Source organism: Zootoca vivipara, chromosome 6 (assembly GCF_965207765.1).
Source record: "Zootoca vivipara chromosome 6, rZooViv2.hap1.1, whole genome shotgun sequence".
NCBI classification, from domain to species: domain Eukaryota; kingdom Metazoa; phylum Chordata; class Lepidosauria; order Squamata; family Lacertidae; genus Zootoca; species Zootoca vivipara.
In genome coordinates this window covers 15362607-15382305 of record NC_142589.1, presented here as the reverse complement: position 1 = coordinate 15382305, position 19699 = coordinate 15362607, and the positions used below count along the sequence as shown (strand labels likewise).

General features: G+C 47.7%; 1 protein-coding gene across 4 annotated transcripts in view; it reads right to left on the bottom strand.

The window, feature by feature from the left end:
* TTLL10 (tubulin tyrosine ligase like 10) overlaps nt 1-19699 on the bottom strand; it is a 197236-nt gene that overhangs the window by 90051 nt on the left and 87486 nt on the right. The gene's annotated exons all lie outside the window — the stretch shown is intronic.

Sequence of the window (19699 nt, the reverse complement as noted above, 5' to 3'; positions counted from 1 at the left end):
GCTATGGCCTTATTTTATTAGCAAAAAAAATGTGCACAAAGGAGAAATATTTGTGAAGATAACTTTCAAAAATACATGGGGTTAGGGAAAATAGTTTGCAAAATATATGTATATAGGGGAAAGAGCCTTTTTAAAAAGCCCAACAAATTTTCATGAGGACCTTGTAAAAAAAAATAATGATCACAAATTGAAATGGGGAGAGCTGAACTTCAGGTTGGGTGGGGGGAATGAGAAACTGAAAGAAACTGAAATTGAGATTGATCTATTCCTAGTGGGGAATAGGATGGTGGGTTTCAAACTGTTGCTTCAGCTGTCCTGTACATTTAATGCTACGATTCAGAAAGTGAAATCTATTCCGTTCATGTTTAAGGGCGAATCTACGTGATTTGAACTTTCTGAAGCAGAACTTATCCGAATTTTGCAGTGCAAGTTCTCTCACAAAGTAGCGCGTACAAAAGTGCATAAAGTATGCATAAAATGCATACATTTGTGTACATAACGTACGAAGTGTGTTATATTTGGGTAACTTGCTTTGTAAAAATGTCTATACGAAGCAAAACTGCATACAAAGATGTGTAGGTTAGGAGAATTTGCACTAAAACGTTGGTGAATTTTCACGAAAACTTTTTATAATAATAAAGAAATCACAAACTGGTGCGGAAATGGGGAGAATGGGGCTTAAGACTTGAAAAATGGGGAGGAACTGACAGATTTGCCCATCCGTAACTACAATATACTCTGCTCAAACGAATAAAAAATAAAGGGGTGAAATGCAATCTTGCAGCTTTTCTCCTTTCTCCTTGTTTTTAAGGGAGCTCAGTCCCTAGCTTCTCATGGACGATGTTGTTTAATGAAATGACCAATTATCATGCTAATTAGAAGAAGCACCTGGAAAATCCCCAGAAGACTTTGCAGCCCAGCAAATTGAACGCAGGCACCGAGAGTTTGAAAGCTTTTGCATGCTGAATGGAGCAATTTGTCTTCTGCAGGAGAACTCGGAGGACAATGTTGAGCTGTGGAGATTCTTGGGGAAAGAACACAGCAAGCAGTGCTGGAATACCAAAGAGGCAGAGCAGGCCTATGGGCCCCGTGCCTTTTAGGAGCCCTTTGACAATGAACCAAAATAATATTGATTTGATCTTGAAAGAAAATTACAGTCAAGCCAAGAAGAAGCTTCGAGATAATTTGCAAGTTCGACAGCCTTAGGGCTTCCACAGGGTTTAATCCGGCACTGGCAGCAAGTCAAGTTGGTGGGTCTCAAGGTCTGGCTTTGACATTTCAGAGTTTTAGCTTTGGGATCGCTTGAAGGCAGGGCAAAATTTCATGGGCCAGGATGAAGAAGGTTGAGGGGAGAAAGCCAATTTCTGCGTTGCTTCTAGCTCTGCCCCAATTCAAAACAATTTACTGAATAGGGACACTGCTCCAAGGGATAGCGAAGTTGGTGGCCCTCCCAGACATCGCAGGGCTACAACTCCCATCATCCTTGGCAATTGGCCACTCTGGCAGAGGCTGATGGGAGTTGGAGTCCTACAGCAGCTAGAGGCCACCACTAAGGCATGAACTGGTTACTAGCCAACAGTGTCTTTGGGGGAATGAGCTAGAAATTAAAACAAATAAAATATCGTGGAACTTCAATATTGACAAATATTGACAGGAACTTCAAACAGCCGACAGGTTCCAGACAGGTATGTTTCACAACAACAACATACAACATTTTTAATGATGGATGAAATGTGTCACTGTGTTTATCATGATGATCTGATTCCCCCCCCCTCTTCTTCTTGCACGAGCCCCTTTGAAGTTCCCTTTGGTCCCTTGTAGTAATGACAGCAGTAAACACCTTTGCTTTTGTCTGACAAAAACAACCTTGGGGCTCGGTGACCTCTGCAGATCTCACCTCCTGACAAGGCTGCTGTGTTGCTGAAAGCCATGCCTCTTTGTGCATGCAGTGGCAGAGCTTGGACATCACCCAAAGGAGCGGGGAAGGGGCTTGCCCTCCACACCGTGAGTTGGTAAGGAATGGACCAAGAGGGAAAAGCAAGTGACTAGGCAATAGTGAGAATTGGCAAGGGGAAGCAGGCTAAATTGGCATCCTCGGGCTCAGGCCCACGTGACAGATGGCTGTGAGCCCCCCTTTACATTACCCAGAATGCCACACAACAAAATGGCAGCCACCTTCTCTTGAACCCAGGAGTGCAAAACCTTTTTCAGCTGGAGAGCCACATTCCCTTCTGGGTAAACTTCCAGGGACTGCATCCTGTGAGCCAAAAGTGGGCAGAGCCTTTCCTGTAAACGCTACCTTTTCGTAAACTAGACTAGTTTCTACACTCCAGCACACCCGCTCTCTGTTCTCCATCCAAGCAAGCAAGAAGCAGTGTCAAAACCTGAGGACACATTCCAGCCAGGCCAAAATAGCCAAGTGATAAAGTACGAAGCAGGCCAGTGAAAGTGGTCTGGGGAGAGTTATAATGCCAGATAGAGAGACTTGGGTGGTTGCTCTGCTCTGTATGTCAATAAGTCAATTCATTCACACAAACACTCTCAGTATAATACAGTTTTATTACCGTACTTAAATCAGGAAGTTCAAGGTGCCACCAGGCCAGGCCATCTTTCACCTCATCTCCATCCCTGCCTGTCTCCTAAGCTAGGCTGGAAGTGGAGAACTAAAACTTTAATATACCCTCCAACATTTCTCTGATGAAAATAGGGATGTGGTATTCCATAATAATATTGTTTTATTTATTTATACCCCACCCATCTAACTGGGTTGCCCCAGCCACTTGGGGTGACTTCAAGCATATATAAAAACATAATAAAACATTAAAAAGCTTCCCTATATAGGGCTGTCTTCAGATGTCTCCTAAAGGTTGTTGAGTTACTTACCTCATTGGCTTAGGGGTTGCATAACTCCATACCCTCCAACATTTATCTGATGAAAATAGGGACATCCTAAGGAAAAGCGGGACATTCTGGGATCAAATAAGAAACCGGGGTGGCTTCTGTAAATCTGAGACTGTCCCTGGAAAATAGGGACACGGAGGCTCTGCCTTAAGGCAAGATTCAGCCCAACCTTGCCAGATTCATATGACCTAGTCCCACAAATACAAACTAGGGTGAATAGCAGCAGAGGCAAAGCCAGTTACTTTCCCTGGATGAACTTCATGGGAAGGACCTGAGTGCAACAGATGCAATTCCCAGCAAGTGGTGTTCAAATGTCTTCTGACTCCAGCTGTTGAGACAGAGCACAGCCACCATGGCTGGCACCCAATGAAGGGCCTTCTCCTCCATGAATGTGTCCAATCCTTTTTTAAATGCATCCAAGTCAGTGGCCCCCAGTACACCTTGCGGGAGCAAATTCCTGGAGAGTGAATCCTTTCGTAGTCAAGATGGCACCACCCGTGCACAAGAGGGAGGCATTAGCAGAAAAGAAAATGTAAGGAAACAATCCTAAAGGGGGTGTGACTCCCACCCCAACTATCCCAACGAGGCCTGGAAATGCTCTCTGGAAGCGGGGCAGGGTGGGGAGGATGGAAAAACTGGTGGGATTCAAATGAATGAATTGGAGTACCTGGAAAAGGGCACAGCTAACTGGCTAGCTGAAACTCCGAGCAGAAGCATTTTGCTTATTTCAGTGGGGGTTCCACTGGTTAAACTCAGAATTCCAAACTCAGAGAAGAAATTGGAAGCGTTGCTGTTTTCTGACTGTGCCACTTGGGCGAAGTTCTTTAGCAGAAAGATGTCTGAGGCCAGGCGGTAGCTGATGGAGGGAGGTGAGAACCATTGCAGGCTTAAAGGGGGCATTAAGGCATTTCAGAGCTCCTGCTTGTTTTTCATGGGAGCAAAGTTCAGCTCAGGGCCCCACCTGCCCTTATAGTATCTGAAGCCCAAAAGGCAGTGAATAGTGTATTGGCATGTGAAGCAAGCTGGGGAAGAGAGGCGGGAGGGGGGGGGTCAAGGAGGGGAAGGGAGGGGCCTTGGGCATTGCAGAGTCTGCAAAGGATCAGACAGCCAAAAGCTTCTGTTCCATGCAGCATCATGTATCAACACCCATGGTTCCAAACACTCCCAAAGCTTTGTCAAAGTTGGCATTTAACAGTTATTCAGATCCCTGTGGTGCAGTTGAGTGAGTGGGAATCAGATACTACTTCTTAAAAGTATGCTGCTAGTCCTCATGGCTTTATAGGCATAGTATGTAAAAGGGATCCCTGGACATTCTGGTCATGCATAACATAGAACAGGTGGCTTCAAGTACAAAAAGGAGATTCTGACTAAACATTCAGAAAATCTGACAATAAGAGCTGTTTGGCAGTGGAACAGACTCCCACGAGAGCTGGTGGACTCTCCTTCCTTGGAGGTTTTCAAACAGAGGTTGGATGGCCATCTGTCATGGATGCGTTAGCTGAGATTCCTGCATTGCAGGGGGTTGGGCTAGGTGACCCTTGGGGTCCCTTCCAACTCTAAGATTCTATGAGATTAACCAATGAGGTCATTAGCCCATTCTTTGTTATGCACAGGTAAAACGGCGAGAAACAAAGGTGGAGAAAGCAGATCGGAAGACTTGCCTTCATCCACACAGGAGACTGTTGAAGTCTGCCAACTTATAGCCATGAGGACTAGCAGCGTGCATTCTTTTTGTTCTAAATAAGAAAATATACGGTATATGATGTTTTCAGGGAGTGCAACCATTTTACCAGCTCGCTGTGGCTGGAAGAGAGGCAGGAAGGGGGAGACATGTGGGGTGGGGGTGGGGGTGTCAGGTGCATTGTGGTCCTGCTTTCTATGGCAGCCACACATTCCTGGAGGCATCACATTAAGAGGCTGGATTCCCCTCCAAACAAGCAAGCAAACCAACCAAAAAACTGAGCAGGTCTACATTGTTCCAGTTGGCCACGTCCCAAGCCAAGCAGCAAAAAAAAAAGGGGGGGGGAACTGATTCAGAGGCCCTTTGGAAGACACTCCCTATTGGCACAGACACCCACCTGGCTCTATCTAATCCTCCCCACCCTTGCATTTATACATTGAGCCACTCCTGCTGCCTCGCTGCCCTTTACTCCAGTCAGGACGAACAAGCCCAAGAGGCGGGGGGTGGAGGTCGCCCCGGGTGGGGAGGGGGAGCATCCTCCTCCGTGATCCAACAACACCTTGGCACCTTCTGCCTGATGTCCCTCCCCCTAAATGGAAGGCGCCTTTGCTTTGCCAAGAACCTGCTTCTTCTCCGCTCCCACCCAATCTGGCAAGGTTTGGGGGCGATAGGCTTTCTCGCCCTTTGTTCCCAGCTAGGATCGTTTAAGTGGAAGCAGGTGTTCTCCTCCGCTGCTAATCTCCTGTACACGCCTATGGTCCCAGCAACCGCTTTCACGTTCCAGATGGGTGATGGGAGACAGCTTTCCCTCCCACCCGCACCTCCTGCGAGGGCGGAGGAGTCGCTGTGGGAGGCGAGGCTCCGATCGGCTCTCCATGCGGAAGCAATGAAAAAGAAACCATTTATAAAGGCACTTGGGGTTGCTGGGTTTTCCCCCCTCCCCCCTTCCTTTGTTCTATCATCTCCTCCCCATCAACCCTCACTGCTCTCCATTTCCACCTTACAAAAGATTTGGGGGTGCCAGGGGGGGGGAAGCAATGGAAAAAAGCAGCAACAGGAGCCAGGAGATGGGAAGGGTTTGGAACAGTGTTCTTATTTTATTTTTTTAACGTTCACCCAAGGAACCTGCTGTCATTTATAATTTGATTCCCTCATTCCATCAGCAGGATGTGAAGTACAAATGAAAAGAGTACCTCTGAGCATGCACAGATTCCCTCTGGAAGAAGTAGGAGGGGGCAGGTAGCATACTATTTATTAAGGACCATCTAGTCCAGCATCTTATTCTCATAGTGGCCCCACAGATGCCTGAGGGGAACCAGCAAGCAGGAGGTGAGCTCAACAGCACTCTCCCCTCCTGTGGTTTCCAGCAACTGGTCTTCATAAGGATGACTGGCTTGTCGTCCTTCACAGAGCATAATCATCATGGCCTAATCATCTTTTTAAACCATCCAAGTAGGGGGACATACCTACCTCCTGTGGGAGTGAGTTCCATAGTTTAACTATGCACTGCTTGAATAAATACTTTCTTTTATCCATCCTGAGCCATCCAATATTCAGCTTTTTTTTTTTTAGGTGAGGCGATCAGAACTGTACACCATATTCCAAATGTGGCATTAGAAGCAGGTTTAGAGGGCGGCCATCAAAGCACGACTTTTGTCCTTTGAGCCAAGCTGTGTCTCTAAACCTGCCCGCTACTAGGAGTGGGTGAGAAATTGGATTCACTTAGCAATTAACTTGCCCTTAATTTGCAAATTAGTTTGCACTTTACGAAACAACCTGAGAACCCAAATGCAGCTGTCCTTTTGAAATCTGCGCTTCTCCCAATTTTGCACTGCAGTTCTCCAGCTTAGCGAAATGTATAGAAATGCATGTGCATATATTAGTGAAAATAACATATAAAAATTAGGGAAGACGGATGGGGGGGGAGGATTGATTTGCAGTAAAATGCTGGAGAATTTTCATGAACGTTTTTGGGAAAAATTTCACAGACTGATGCGGAAAGAATTGAACTGATGTCTGGAAGAATGAGAAGCTGAAACCGACATTGACAGATTCGCCTATCCTTACGCCGCACACATTTTAAGGAGGGTGAGACTTAGTGGAGACATGGAAAAAATAGCCTCCTTGGCTCTTCCTTCCTATTTTGAGCCCCACAAGATTTCACAGAGAGAAATGAAAGGAAATCCTAGCTCTGTGGCAAAACACCTGCTTTGTTTTTGGCATGCAAAGGTCCCAGCTTCAATCCTCGATGGCATCTCCCAGTAGGGTAGGAAAGATACCTTGCCCAAAACCCTGGAGAACTGCTTACCATCAGAGTAGACAATACTCTGGACCGATGGAGGGAAACCTCCTATGTTCCTCTGTGGCACAGCCCAGACCCAGGTCAGTCACCTTAATCAAAGTCAGACCTACATCTCTCATTGCATTATTGCCAGATCCTGGTCTAGACATGGAGCCTGAAACAAAATCCGCAGGCATCAAATCAGGAACAGAAGATGGCACTGGGTGGTAAATCAGGGCTTAGAACTAAACTCTGACCTTCTCCTTTACTGCTGCCTCCATCATAGAAGTGTTTTATTTTATTACACATTATAACTCTCTCCTCCTCCCAAGAGCTCCAGTTGGATGAAGTATGAATCCTGGATTGCCTCCCAACGAGGACTGACTTCTGGGGCCCAAACTTGCTTGGCTTCAGCCAGAAAACATAAGATGAGCCTGCCTGTAGGAAGCCTGCAAGCAGGAGAACTCAGGGACTGGGCAAAAGTTCAGTTCAGTTCACCTTTAAAGGCAGAATCTACTTAACTCACTGTTTCTGAAATGCAGCCATTCTGCACTTTTCCAAACTCTGAAGTGCTGTTCTCTGGATAATTAATGTGTGTGCAAAAAATGCACATAGTAGTGAAAATAGTGTACAAAATGCATTCTATTATGGAAAATATAAATATTGCGGGAATATGCTTTACAAAAGCATGTATATTAGGCAAAATTGCATGCAGAAATGTGAACATTGGGGAAAATTCTCATGAAAATGCTGAATTTTCATGACGGTTTTAAAAAATTCACAAATCAGGCCACATTCACACCAAACATTTAAAGCATTATGATAACACTTTAAAGAGTCATGGTTCCCCCCAAAGAATCCTGAGAGAGTTGCAGTTTGCAAAGGGTGCTGAAATCTGATGGGTCACACCTACTTATCTCACAGGGCTACAATTCCCAGAACAGTTTAACAGCCAATCCTTCTTCCTTGGGAACTAGGAATGGTGGCTCTCTGAGGGGTCTCCCAACAACTCTCAGCACCATTACCATTTAAAGAAAGTGGCAATGAAAGCGCTGTACAAGTACGGTGTGGATGTGGCCTAAGATCAGTGGTGGAGGAACAGTCTCCGTTACCCGAGGTGGGATGCCGAGGAGCAGAACGAACTGCCCGGTGACACATGTGTGACGCCTGTACGGACTGCACACGTGTGACGTCCATAAGGACTGCACACGCACGGCAGCCTGTACGGACACCACATGCAAGCAGCAGCTTGTACGGACACTGTGCGGACGCGGCACGAGCGGCGCCCACACTGACTGCGTGCGCACCCTCCGCTGCTCTACAGCTGGGGGGAGGCAGTGGGCCATTTTGTCAACCCCCCGGGCAGTGCCCGGGCGGCCCCCCACTCCGCCATCCCCCTTCGTACGCCCCTGCCTAAGATTGAACTGTGTCAATTCTGTACATGAACCAAGCTTTTTAGCCAGGCCCTAATCTGACGTTCTAACCACTACACCAGCTATTTAAAGCACTAAAATGTTATGGCTTCCCCCAAAGAATTCTGGGAGATGTAGTTCATTGAAGGAACTGAGAGTTGTGAGGCGACAACCCTCTGTCAACATTCCCCTCCTGGAGATACAATTCCCAGAGTTCCCTGTGAAGAGGGATTGATTGTTAAGCCACTCCAGGAATTGTAGCTCGGCAAGGGGAACAGGGGTCTCCTCACAACTCTGGGCATCCTTCACAGTCCACAGTTCCCAAATTTCTTTGGGGGAAGTTGTGACGGCTTAGAGCAGTATCGTAGCACTTTAAAGGTATTGTGTGGATGGGGGGGGGCTTGATGTGGAAATGTGGCAAACGGAACTTCATAACGAGAAATTGCGAGAAACTGGAACGACAGATTCGCCTGTTGTGCTTCGCTCCTCTTCTAGACCATCGCGTGACTCTGTGAAGGTAGCCTTCCTTTTACTGTCACCAAGTGCCAGGAGGGGTGAGAATTAACGAGAGAGTTGCCTCACCCGTTCCACTGCCAGGGGAGTCCTTCCTCCCCACCCCCCGCCGCTGCTTTCTCCTTCACCTTCCTTTCCAAGCTTCGGCTTGTTTTGCGCCGCTAATGACTAGCGGGAGGACTGACTCACAGAGAGGCACACAAAGGGCCTCGCTGAATAGATTCCACCCCCGCCGTGCTGCATTTCCTGTGCCAGTTTCAAGCAAAGCTTCTTCCAGCCGCCTTCCCTGAAAGGTGATGTTTGACACTCCAACTCGTGGGCACCTGCTTTGCCCATGGGCATCCAAGAAAACAGAATGTTGGAAGATTCCGGGAAGAGAAAACAAAGCGCTTCTTCACACAGCTCATAGATCAACTATGGAACTCACTTCTGCAGGAGGCTGTGATGGCCACAAACTTGGATGGCTTTTAAAAAAAAAACGAGGGAAATTCACAGAAGATAAGGCTACCAATGGCTACCAGCCATGTTGGCTATGCTGTGCATCCACAGTCAGAAGTTTGCTTCTGAATACCACTTGTTTGAAACTGAAGGAGGGAAGAGAAGCTCTTGTGTCCAGGTGTGGCTTGAGGTTTTACTACAGGCATCTGACTGGCCACCATGAGAACAGGATTCTGGACTAGAGGGGCCATTGGCCTGATCCAGCACTCTCTGCTTATGTACTTATATGCAGGAGCTAAATCGATGAGCACTCCAAAACTACGCGATTGTTCTTTCAAGGGGCGTACAACCCTCTCAAGCATAGGCCAACTTAGATTTGGGAACCAGCTACTGTATCTCCAATACAGTACCTTCATCTTGTCCGGATTCACATCCAGCACATCACTACCTTCATGCACACAGTTCCGGAACCTAGTCTGCCACACCTGATTCAGAAGGAAGAGACAAATAGAGTTGGGTGGCCTCTGCGTATTGATGGACACCTTGCTCCAAATCTCCTACTTGTGGGTTCCCCACAGTCATCTGGTTGGCTACTGTGAGAACAGGATGCTAGAGTAGATGGGCCTTTGGCTTCACACACCGGGTCTCTTCCTATGTTCAGTATAGGACTCTGAAGGTGAAAGTCAGTTCCTTCCATTTACAACTGGAGCTGGCCACACCTGATCTCCAATTCAGTATAAAACGCCTGAATTTCCTTGTCCTTGGGAACACTGCAATGCATCGCAACGCTGGCACTCAGTGCCTTACCCCTGCGAACAAATAAACACAGGCATTATGTCCACGCCCTTTGCTTTTGTTTTTAAAAGGATCCTACTTCCTGAAGTTAGGTTTGGGGGGGGGGTTAAATACAATTTTGGGCTCACCCACACAAATAAAGCACGGCCTCGATCTCTGAAGCCATCTTGCCCCTCTGGGCTCACCTACACACTAAACTTTGCGAGTACCTAAGTTAAACAAATGGAATAATATGTTTGGGTTTTTTTAAAACCAGCACTATTCATGGCCGTTCAGGTGCCAGTGATCATTTAGATCGGGAATGAGAAACCTCGGGCCCAGGGGCAAGCTGTGGTATGCCACCTGTCAGGAGTATGGGCAGGAGTCAGGCTCTGGGGCCTGTAGTGCTTTGCAGGACTGGGGCCTGCCTCAGCTTGTGCTGGAGAAGCAAGGAGTGGCCACACAGGTGAAGACCTCAGCTTGTGCTGGAGAGGCAAGGAGTGGTCACTCAGGTGAGGCCACTTGATACCTCACTGCACCTGGTGGCAGGAGCTGGGAGGGATAAAAGCCCAGCATTTCCCTCCAGCTCTTGGCCACAGCAACGCTATCCCTGCCTGGTTGCATCTGGCCTCTTGCTCCTTGGACCCTTGCCTTGCCGACGCCTTGATCCTCAACCCTTGGACCCTTGCCTTGCCGACGCCTTGATCCTCGACCCTTGGACCCTTGTCGACGCCTTACTCCTTGGACCCTTGCCTTGCCTTCGCCTTGCTCCTTGACCCTTCGACCTTCGCCTTGCTTCTTGTTCCTTGAGCCTTCGCCTTGCTCCTTGGACCTTCGCCTTGCCGACGCCTTGCTCCTTGACCCTGTGACTGCCTGCTGCTGGACCCTCAGCCCTGCACCTGTTCCTGCTTCTACACCACCATCTTGCCTCTGGTCCTGACGCCCGCCGACCGGACCGTGACACCACCCCTCTCTCACTAGCCCTCATCCCTTCTCCCTGCACCACAGCCCTGATGTGCACCCTTAACATTGTACAGTAGCTTAGCTTATACACAAACTCACACACCCCTCTCTATCCTCTGCCCATTCCAGCAGGAGGCAGATCACAGGCCCTCCAAGGGTCTCTGTTTTTCAGGGAGGTCCCTGATTTAGAGAAGCCATCTTGGTTTCTGATCTGATCCCGAAATGTCCCGATTTTCCTTAGAACATCCCTATTTTCATTGGAGAATTTTTGGAGGGTATGGAGTTATCCGACCGCCGAGCCATCTGAAGGCAATCCTGTATAGGGAAGGTTCTTAAAAAATGTTTAATGTTTTATTATGTTTTCATATATGTCGGGAGCTGCCCAGAGTGGGTGGGGCAACCCAATAATATGGGTGGGGTATGAATAGTAAAATTATCATTAGGGAATGGGATGTCACTATTTTCATCGGAGAAATGTTGGAGGGTATGTGATCAAGAAGAGTTCCAAGACACATTCCAGCCAGGCAAAAACACTTGAAGAAGATGCAAGGCAGGGCTGGAGAGAATCTGAGGCAGAGTCTCAAAGGCCAATCAAAGAGGCCTGGAGGGCCACATCCAGCCCATGGGCCTGAGACAGATCATTTGCTCTAGAAGCTTTGCTCTAGGAACTGTTGCCTTTGGACAGAGCCATTTGTCCGGTGCCTACCCTGCTCTCATGCGCTAAGGGTATGAGCCCAGAAACCTCACCTTGGCCATGTTCTCACTAGGTGGCTTTCAGAAAGCCACATTCTTCCCCAGCCTCAGCTCCCTCATTTATTGTACAGAAAGATATACCAGTGGCAACCATTTTGCGCAGGGCTTCTGTTCCTGACACCCACCCACATTTGCGGAGCACGTATAAGCCCACCCCAACCCGTTCCACCCCTGCCCCTGGTTCTGCCCCATTTTTGAGCCACTTCTGGGTCGGCAGCAACCAGTGTGTGTGTGATCAAGCATCAATCGGACGCGCATAAAATGGCCGCTGCCTGTATAGCACAATGAACGAAGTATCTAGATTAACCCTTGAGAACGGTGAGAAGCAAGGCTGGCGAGGGACGCAGAGAATTCTGGGGGGCGGATCAAGCAGCCTGGGGGCCACTGCTGCATTATACACCCCCCCCTCGTAATGTGCAACTGCCACCCGTGAAAGCTTCCAGGATCGGGTTTCTTCTCACTGCTCTGAGCAGCTAGGAAGCCAGCTTTTGCTAAACCTCAGATCAACCTTCCGAGCCACACCTCACCCCCTGATTACACAGGAGGGCTGTGGCAGAGGTGCTGCTGGGGGTGGGAAACCGTTCCTTGCGCTGAAATTGCATGAGCAAACACGAAAGATAGCTGGAAGGGGGATGCAAACACCACAGGCCACTTTCTCCTTTTCTTTTCTTTTTTTGCAGGTGTACGGGAAACAATACTGCCAAACAACTTGTTTGACTATTCAGCCATCTGCATTGACAGTACAAATACACTTGTTTCCCTAGATGAACTCGTAAGAGATTTAATTATATATATCTCTCTATAGAAACAACGTAGGACAAGACAGACAAAGAGGATCCTCTTCTTTCAATTGATCTTTTACATCTCTGCCTCTTCTCTTCCCAATATCCATACTCTTTTTCTCCCCCCGCAAACAACGTTTGAAAGAGGCAAACAGGTACACCTGCTCCATGTCAAGCGAACAAGAGGATTTGGGTATCGATGGTGACTGTGCCACTCCCACCGTGAACTGCATTGGCTTTGTCTCTTTCCATTTATCCTGAGGTTTGGAGCGAGGAATAAAAGCAAAGAACAAAGCAAAAAAAACCAAACAGCTAACACTGGAACAGAGTGACATTTCATCCAATTGAAATTCCCTTCCCAGATTCAGGTTGCTGAGCCTCAAAAGGCAGGGATAGAGGATACCTGAGACCTGGTGTCTGGGGACTCCCATTCTCATAATCTCTGACCATTAATAACATCTGGAGGGCTGCAGGTTCCCCATCCTTGTTTCAATCGGCCTTAATATAAACCAGCAAAACCTCTCATGCAGAGACACAGCAGGGAGCTCCCGGGGGCCCTTTGGTCCAGGGAGGGGAGCCTGTGGCTGTCCAGCTGTTTGTAGACACCAACTCCCATAATTTCTGGCTACTGGTCATGCTGGGTGGGAATGATGCGGACATCTTAACTTTGTACAGTCCTCTACTTTCTACACAGACACTCACACTCCCCTCTCCGCCCAGGCAAAAAAGCGGCATGATGAGAATTCAAAGACACCTTCCAGCTGGTGTAGGGACTCAAGGAGGGTGCAAAACAGGGGAGAGGGTGTGGCCTGGGGAGAGTCCTGGTGGCCAAATGGAGAGATCTGGAGGGCCACATTCACACACCCATTGGGCACCCATTTTCCCATCCCTATTTCGTTGAGTGGCGCCCTAGACGTCTGCTGCACAGTCTTAGCCTGACGACAACACTGGATGACTTTTGCTCCAAAGGTCCCTTGCCTAAATTTCAGCTGATATGAGGCTGGCCCTGGTTACGGAGTGGATAGAGGAAGGACTACGTACATTCTCAAGAGCTCTTCCTCCTCCAGAATGTAAGAACAGACTGCTGGATCCGACCAATGGCCTATCTACTCCAGCATCCTGTTCTTACAGTGGCCAACCAGATGCCCATAGGAAACCTGTAAGCTCAGAACCCAACGACAAGAGCCTTCTCCTGACCTGTATTCAGAGGCACAACTGGTATTCAGAGGCATAATGCCTCTGCCTGTGGAGGCAAAGCATAGCCATCATGCTAGCAGCCATTGATAGCCCTCTCCTCCATGAATTTGTCCAACCCTCTTTTATAGCAATCTAGGTTGGTGGCTGTCACTGCCTCCTGTGGACCTTCAATATCATGTTTCTTCTTCTTCTTCTTCTTCTTCTTCTTCTTCTTCTTCTTCTTCTTCTTCTTCTCCTTCTCCTTCTCCTTCTCCTTCTCCTTCTCCTTCTCCTTCTCCTTCTCCTTCTCCTTCTCCTTCTCCTTCTCCTTCTCCTTCCCTTAACATGCAGTGCCCTGAAAGGTCCAGCATTCAGCCTCATTGGAACATTCATTCCCAAATTCATTCTCTTTCTCCTTCTCTTTTGGGGTGAAAGGGGACCACAGACAGCCTCCTCCCTGGGGGCCTATAAATTCCCGATGCTGAGCAAGATGAGAGGGGTGCAGATTTAATGAAGCCACAGACCACCACCACAAAAAGAATTGGTGAAAAGAGGCAGGGGAGGGGAAACAGAGAAACAAGCTTTGCATGGGGGATACAAATGAGGGAGGCAACAGCTGGCAGCTCATCCACTCATCAGATTTGGATATCAAATAAATAACGCCCATCCCATGCAAAGGGCACAGAAGTCGTGAGCGGCTCTTAGGGGCAAGGCTGCCTTTCCCATGGTCTGGTTACAGCTGTCATCCTCAGGAGTGACAATCGATCAAACATATTTAGAACAGCACAGGGGACAGTTCAAAGCTCCCTTGGTGCACTCAGTTACCTTTTTGTCACCTCACATGAGCTCTAGAAAAAAAATCAGTTCCACAAATTCTGAGTATGGTTTGTTTGAACCAAGGTGAGAGAGAGAGGAACAGCAATGGAAGGCGCCTATTGACAGCCACCTGTTTGTTTCATAAAATGCATATACTGCTGAATGTAAAAAAGCAAACTAACCTCATAGTGTAACACGGATAAGAGGATGGGGCTATAAAGTCAGGAGTGGGCTTCCTTTTGAAACCCACCTGAGATCATTTGCTGTGAGCAGTTGGTTTTCTGGCCAACACAGGAGCAGAGCACCTGCTTGTGCATGGAGAAGGGCCCAGGTTCAGTCATTGACACCTCTCAGGTTGAAAAGGAAAAGACCTTTCTCTGCCTGGGCGAAGCTTGAGATCAGAGGAGATGGCACTGAGCGAGACAGAGCAGGGGCCACAAAGCAGCTCTCATTGTCTGCTACGCTTGGGGAACTGATTGTATGGACAGATCTGTGGCCAAAGCCACAGATTTGCTTTGCTCATTGTAGGGAAATCAGAGTAGTTGGTTTGTGCTCTTACGAGCTATAAATTAGAAAACCATCAGAAATTCTTCCTTTCTCTTTGCAATTTCTGCCCTGATCTTATACCCAATTTCCTGGCAGTAAGCCCAATTGAACACAGTGGGTTTACTTGTGAAAAGACACATGTAGTGTTGCATTGCACTGAATATCTACACTGCACCGAGTTCGCAATAAGAACTCTGAATCCAATCCAACATTAGTCCTACTCAAAGTAGACACACTGAAATTAATAGGCATGACTAACTTGGACAGATTAATTATAATGGTTCTGCCTTTAGTTAGATATATCCTTCTGTAACTTAGAACCAGTGCCTGAGTTTGCCTTTTACCTCTACCCTCCCAGACCCTTTTCCTTTTGTGCCATATCTTTAATTGCTTCTGGGCAGGAACTGTCTTAACAGTTATATTTGTAAGCCACTCTGGAAGCCTCTTTTGGCCAAAGAGCGGAATAATAATAATAATAATAATAATAATAATAATAATAATTGCCAGGGTTGTAAACCTCATTGCGAATTTGCCCTCCTATTGAAACGACTTTGCCCTCCTGACATCTGAAATCTGCCATGGAGCCCCAACTCTCTGTAAACTGAGCCTGCTATGGTTCCCTGGGATAGGTTGAGAAGGAAAGTTTTATATAAATTCCATCCAAAGTCAGCAACTCTGCATTCCTTGGATACTTCCCCTGTTGTTTGCAAGAAAGGCTGTCTCCCACGGCTGGCAAACAGTTAACTGTTCCAGTTCTCCCATGCTCACCCCTCTGGAGACAATGTTCAGAAACCTGCAGGCCCCTCTCAGCCTCCTTAGCAACACAGCTTTTGTGTCTGAGATTTCACCTGAGGTAATTGGCCTCCTCAGGGGGGAAAAGGGGGGGAACCCTCAGGTGTGGTTGTGTGCCTCTGAGGCTGGGGGAAAATAACTCTTGTGTACGATGGGGCATGTGTTAATTTCCATTTCATTTCTCCCTTTCTTTACCACCACTGCCCACGCAGCCAGTCATGACTTCTTCTTTATAATAAACCTCTAGAACGGAGTCAAAGCTCTTCCATCATCTGACAAAAAAACGACTTTCGTTTTTTGAAAGCGGCAGATGGGAGCGCCTGCTCCTTCCCCCGTAGCCTTGGCTGCCAGGCAGATGCCTCAGTGCTCCTTGCGTGGGCCGGATGTGGAAAACTGCCATCAGCATTGCCTTGGGGTCCCAGGCATTCATGTTCATTGTTTTGGATCAGAAACTGGCCGGAGAAGAAGCCGTCAGAAGCTCAGAAGGAACGTGTCTGAGGACACCGGGTGGGAGCCAATGCTAGTCCTACTCTCAAAGTAACATACCCTTCAACTATCCCAAACAGGAACATCCAGTGTTTTCATGTGAGAGCACAGCACCCATTTTGGCCGCCACGATCTCACCCCCCCAAAGTGCTTTTTTTCCAAGGCTGCAATCTCATGCCGCTCCCCCAAACACATGTTTTTGTGTGCCGTGCTCTCATGCAAGAGCATGGCCCTGAAAAATGCATCTTTGGGAGCTGTGATCTTGCGCGGGTCACGTGACTCACAAAGGAGTGTGGCCCTGAAAGACATGCACTTGGGTTTTTCACGCGTTCCAGTTGTAGGGAATGGAGTAGACCCACTGAAGTTGATAGACAAAGGGTTAGAATCATAGCATCATAGAGTTGGAAGAGACCACAAGGGCCATCCAGTCCAACCCCCTGCCAAGCAGGAAACACCATCAAAGCATTCTTGACATATGCCTGTCAAGCCTCTGCTTAAAGACCTCCAAAGAAGGAGACTCCACCACACTCCTTAGCAGCAAATTTCACTGCCGAACAGCTCTTACTGTCAGGAAGTTCTTCCTAATGTTTAGGTGGAATCTTCTTTCTTGAAGTTTGAATCCATTGCTCCGTGTCCGCTTCTCTGGAGCAGCAGAAAACAATCTTTCTCCCTCCTCCATATGACATCTTTTCATATATTTGAACATGGCTATCATATCACCCCTTAACCTTCTCTTCTCCAGGCTAAACATACCCAGCTCCCTAATAAGGCATCGTTTCCAGGCCTTTGACCATTTTGGTTGCCCTCTTTGAACCCAACCAAGTCCTACTCATCCCAGACCAGTTCAAATTCATGGATCTCGATCAGTCATGTCCATTAAATTCAATCCTGAGTAGGAATGGGCAGGATCTGCCTGGCTCCATGGTAGGAGGCCGTGGTGCTTCCGGATACCAGTTGCTGAAAACTGCAGGAGCGAGGAGTGCTGTTGCTCCTAGGAAGCTTGCGGGCTTCCTGGAGGCATCTGGTTGGCCATTGTGAGAACAGGATGTTGGCCTGATCCAGTAGGGCTCTTCCTTTGTCCTCTTAGTTGGCTCCTGTACTAGCTTCTGGTCACAGATTGCTAGCACCAGAACCAATTAGTCATAGGATCTTTGCAGAGCCTCCAAGCAAAGAGGCAAATGGACCTTCAACACTGGCTATCGCCTTCATAAACATACTTTCAGGCCTCTGAGAATCGTATATTTGGTCCCGGTTTCGAAAACGGATCCGGCACTGGAGATTTGTGAAGATCTCACACAAGCTTCCCACAATATATATATATATTTAATGGCTCTTGATTTTTGCAATGGTGAGCCTAGCCTGGCTCAGTGAATTGAGGCCACGTACCAGGCACTCATGACGCACTGAGTTCGCTCTCCAAAAGGGCAACACCCACCCGGTTGATCTTAGGCGTGGGTTGGCATGACTCAGGTTGCCTTACACTCCTCAGCAAGGCATTCAAAGGGAGTCACGTGGACAGAAATGGGCCTCCCTTTGGGGGTTGACAGGAAGCAGGAATAGAATAATCTGTCAACTTCAGTTTCTTTCAGTTTCTCATTTTTACCCACTTTAAATTAAGTTCTCTGCATTTATTTGTGGGTTGTTGTTGTTGTTTTTTAATCAAATCATGGAAAATGCACCAGCATTTTAGTGTGAATTTCTTCCAAAACATTTGTCTTTGGATGTGGTTTTGACTAACAAGTACATTTCTGCCAGCAATTTTCCATAACGAAATGCAACTTTTGCTGTTATTTTCATGAATACAGTGGTACCTCGTGTTACGTACTTAATCCGTTCTGGAGGTCCGTTCGTAACAGGCAACCGCTCGTAATATGAGGCACGCTTTCTCTAATGGTGCCTCCTGCTGCTGCCGCACTGCCAGAGCGCGACTTCCGCTCGCATCCCGGCATAGGTGCCAAGTTCCGGATGGAAAAATCCGGGATCAGCAGCGCCGTGGCACCGGAAGTCGCTTCCACGCACTTCCGGACATGCGTAGAAGCGACTTCTGGCGCTGCGGACATTTTGGAAATGGGCACAGCGGCATCGGAAGTCGCTTCTACGCATGTCCGGAAGTGCGTAGAAGCGACTTCAGGTGCTGGCGCGGCACCAGAAGAACATGCCGTCGGCAGGAGCTCCGTAATCCGGGGGAATACGGGGTATTTTGCCATTCGGGACACCTGCGGGAAACGGTAAGAAAATGTGGGGGTTTCCTGGGGAAAACGGGGTACTTGGCAACTATGCATCCCGGGGCAAAGGTCGCAACAAGGGGCAGCTACTTCTGGGTTAGTGGAGCGCGTAACCCGCAGCATTCGTAAGCGGGACGGTACGCAACACAAGGTACCATACCACTGTCCAGGAATTTACATGTGCACTTTACCCCCAGTATATGCATCATTGTAAGAAGGGCCTTCTGGATCAAGCCAATGACCCATCTAACCCAGCATCTCTGCTCTCACTGTGTCCAACCAGATGCCTCAATGGGAAAAACCACAGGCAGGGTCCAAGCACAAGAGCCCTCTCCTCTCCGTAGATTTCCAGCAACTGATGCCTCTGACCATGGAGGCTAAGCGCCACCATCATGGCTAGTCTCAGTCTCCCACACTGTGGATTTTTAGCAGGTATTTACTGAGTCTTTTTTGCAGGAGCCACAGGGAGTGTTGGGATCTGCCGGTGGGCACCAGGTTGGCAATCCCCATGGTAGAACCTGAGTGGTGTTGCTGTGGTTGTGGTGGCTGCCTTGGCAACACTTTGTAGGTCAACTAGACCTAGAAAGAAGCAACAGACACACATTGGTCCCAAGGCTGATGCTCACTCTTCCTATCTACTGAGAATGACAAAAAGCAAGGGGGTTAAATCAGGGTCTGCCCTCCAGATTCTGCCTGGCCAAGCTGCATTTATTAAGTGATCCAGAATATTTATAAAATCAAATTCTTTGTAACAAAATAAAATAATAGAGCACATAGCAAATTTTGTTGTTGTTTTTAAAGTGTTTAAAGGATTTCATGTCTGGGAGTTCAATCTGTTACAGATCTACTTAGAAGAAAGCCCCACTAGGTTCAAGGGAAGTTACTCCCTGGTAAACCAGCACAAGAAATCCATATGCCATTAGTCTTCTTCATATACTATCAATCCATTTTATCCACTTCAGCAGTCTCTAAAGCCTTGAGCAATTATCCCTTTGTAGGCGGTATAATTATTTTAGCCAGGTATTGGAAAACTTACAATCCTAGCAGCAATTAACGGATTAATAATAAGCAGTTTTAAATGGAAGCTGAATTCTGTTGTCCCAGATATGGAATGAAGGAACAGAGGAGCGCAGATAAAAGTTCTCTTCCCTGCAGTTTGA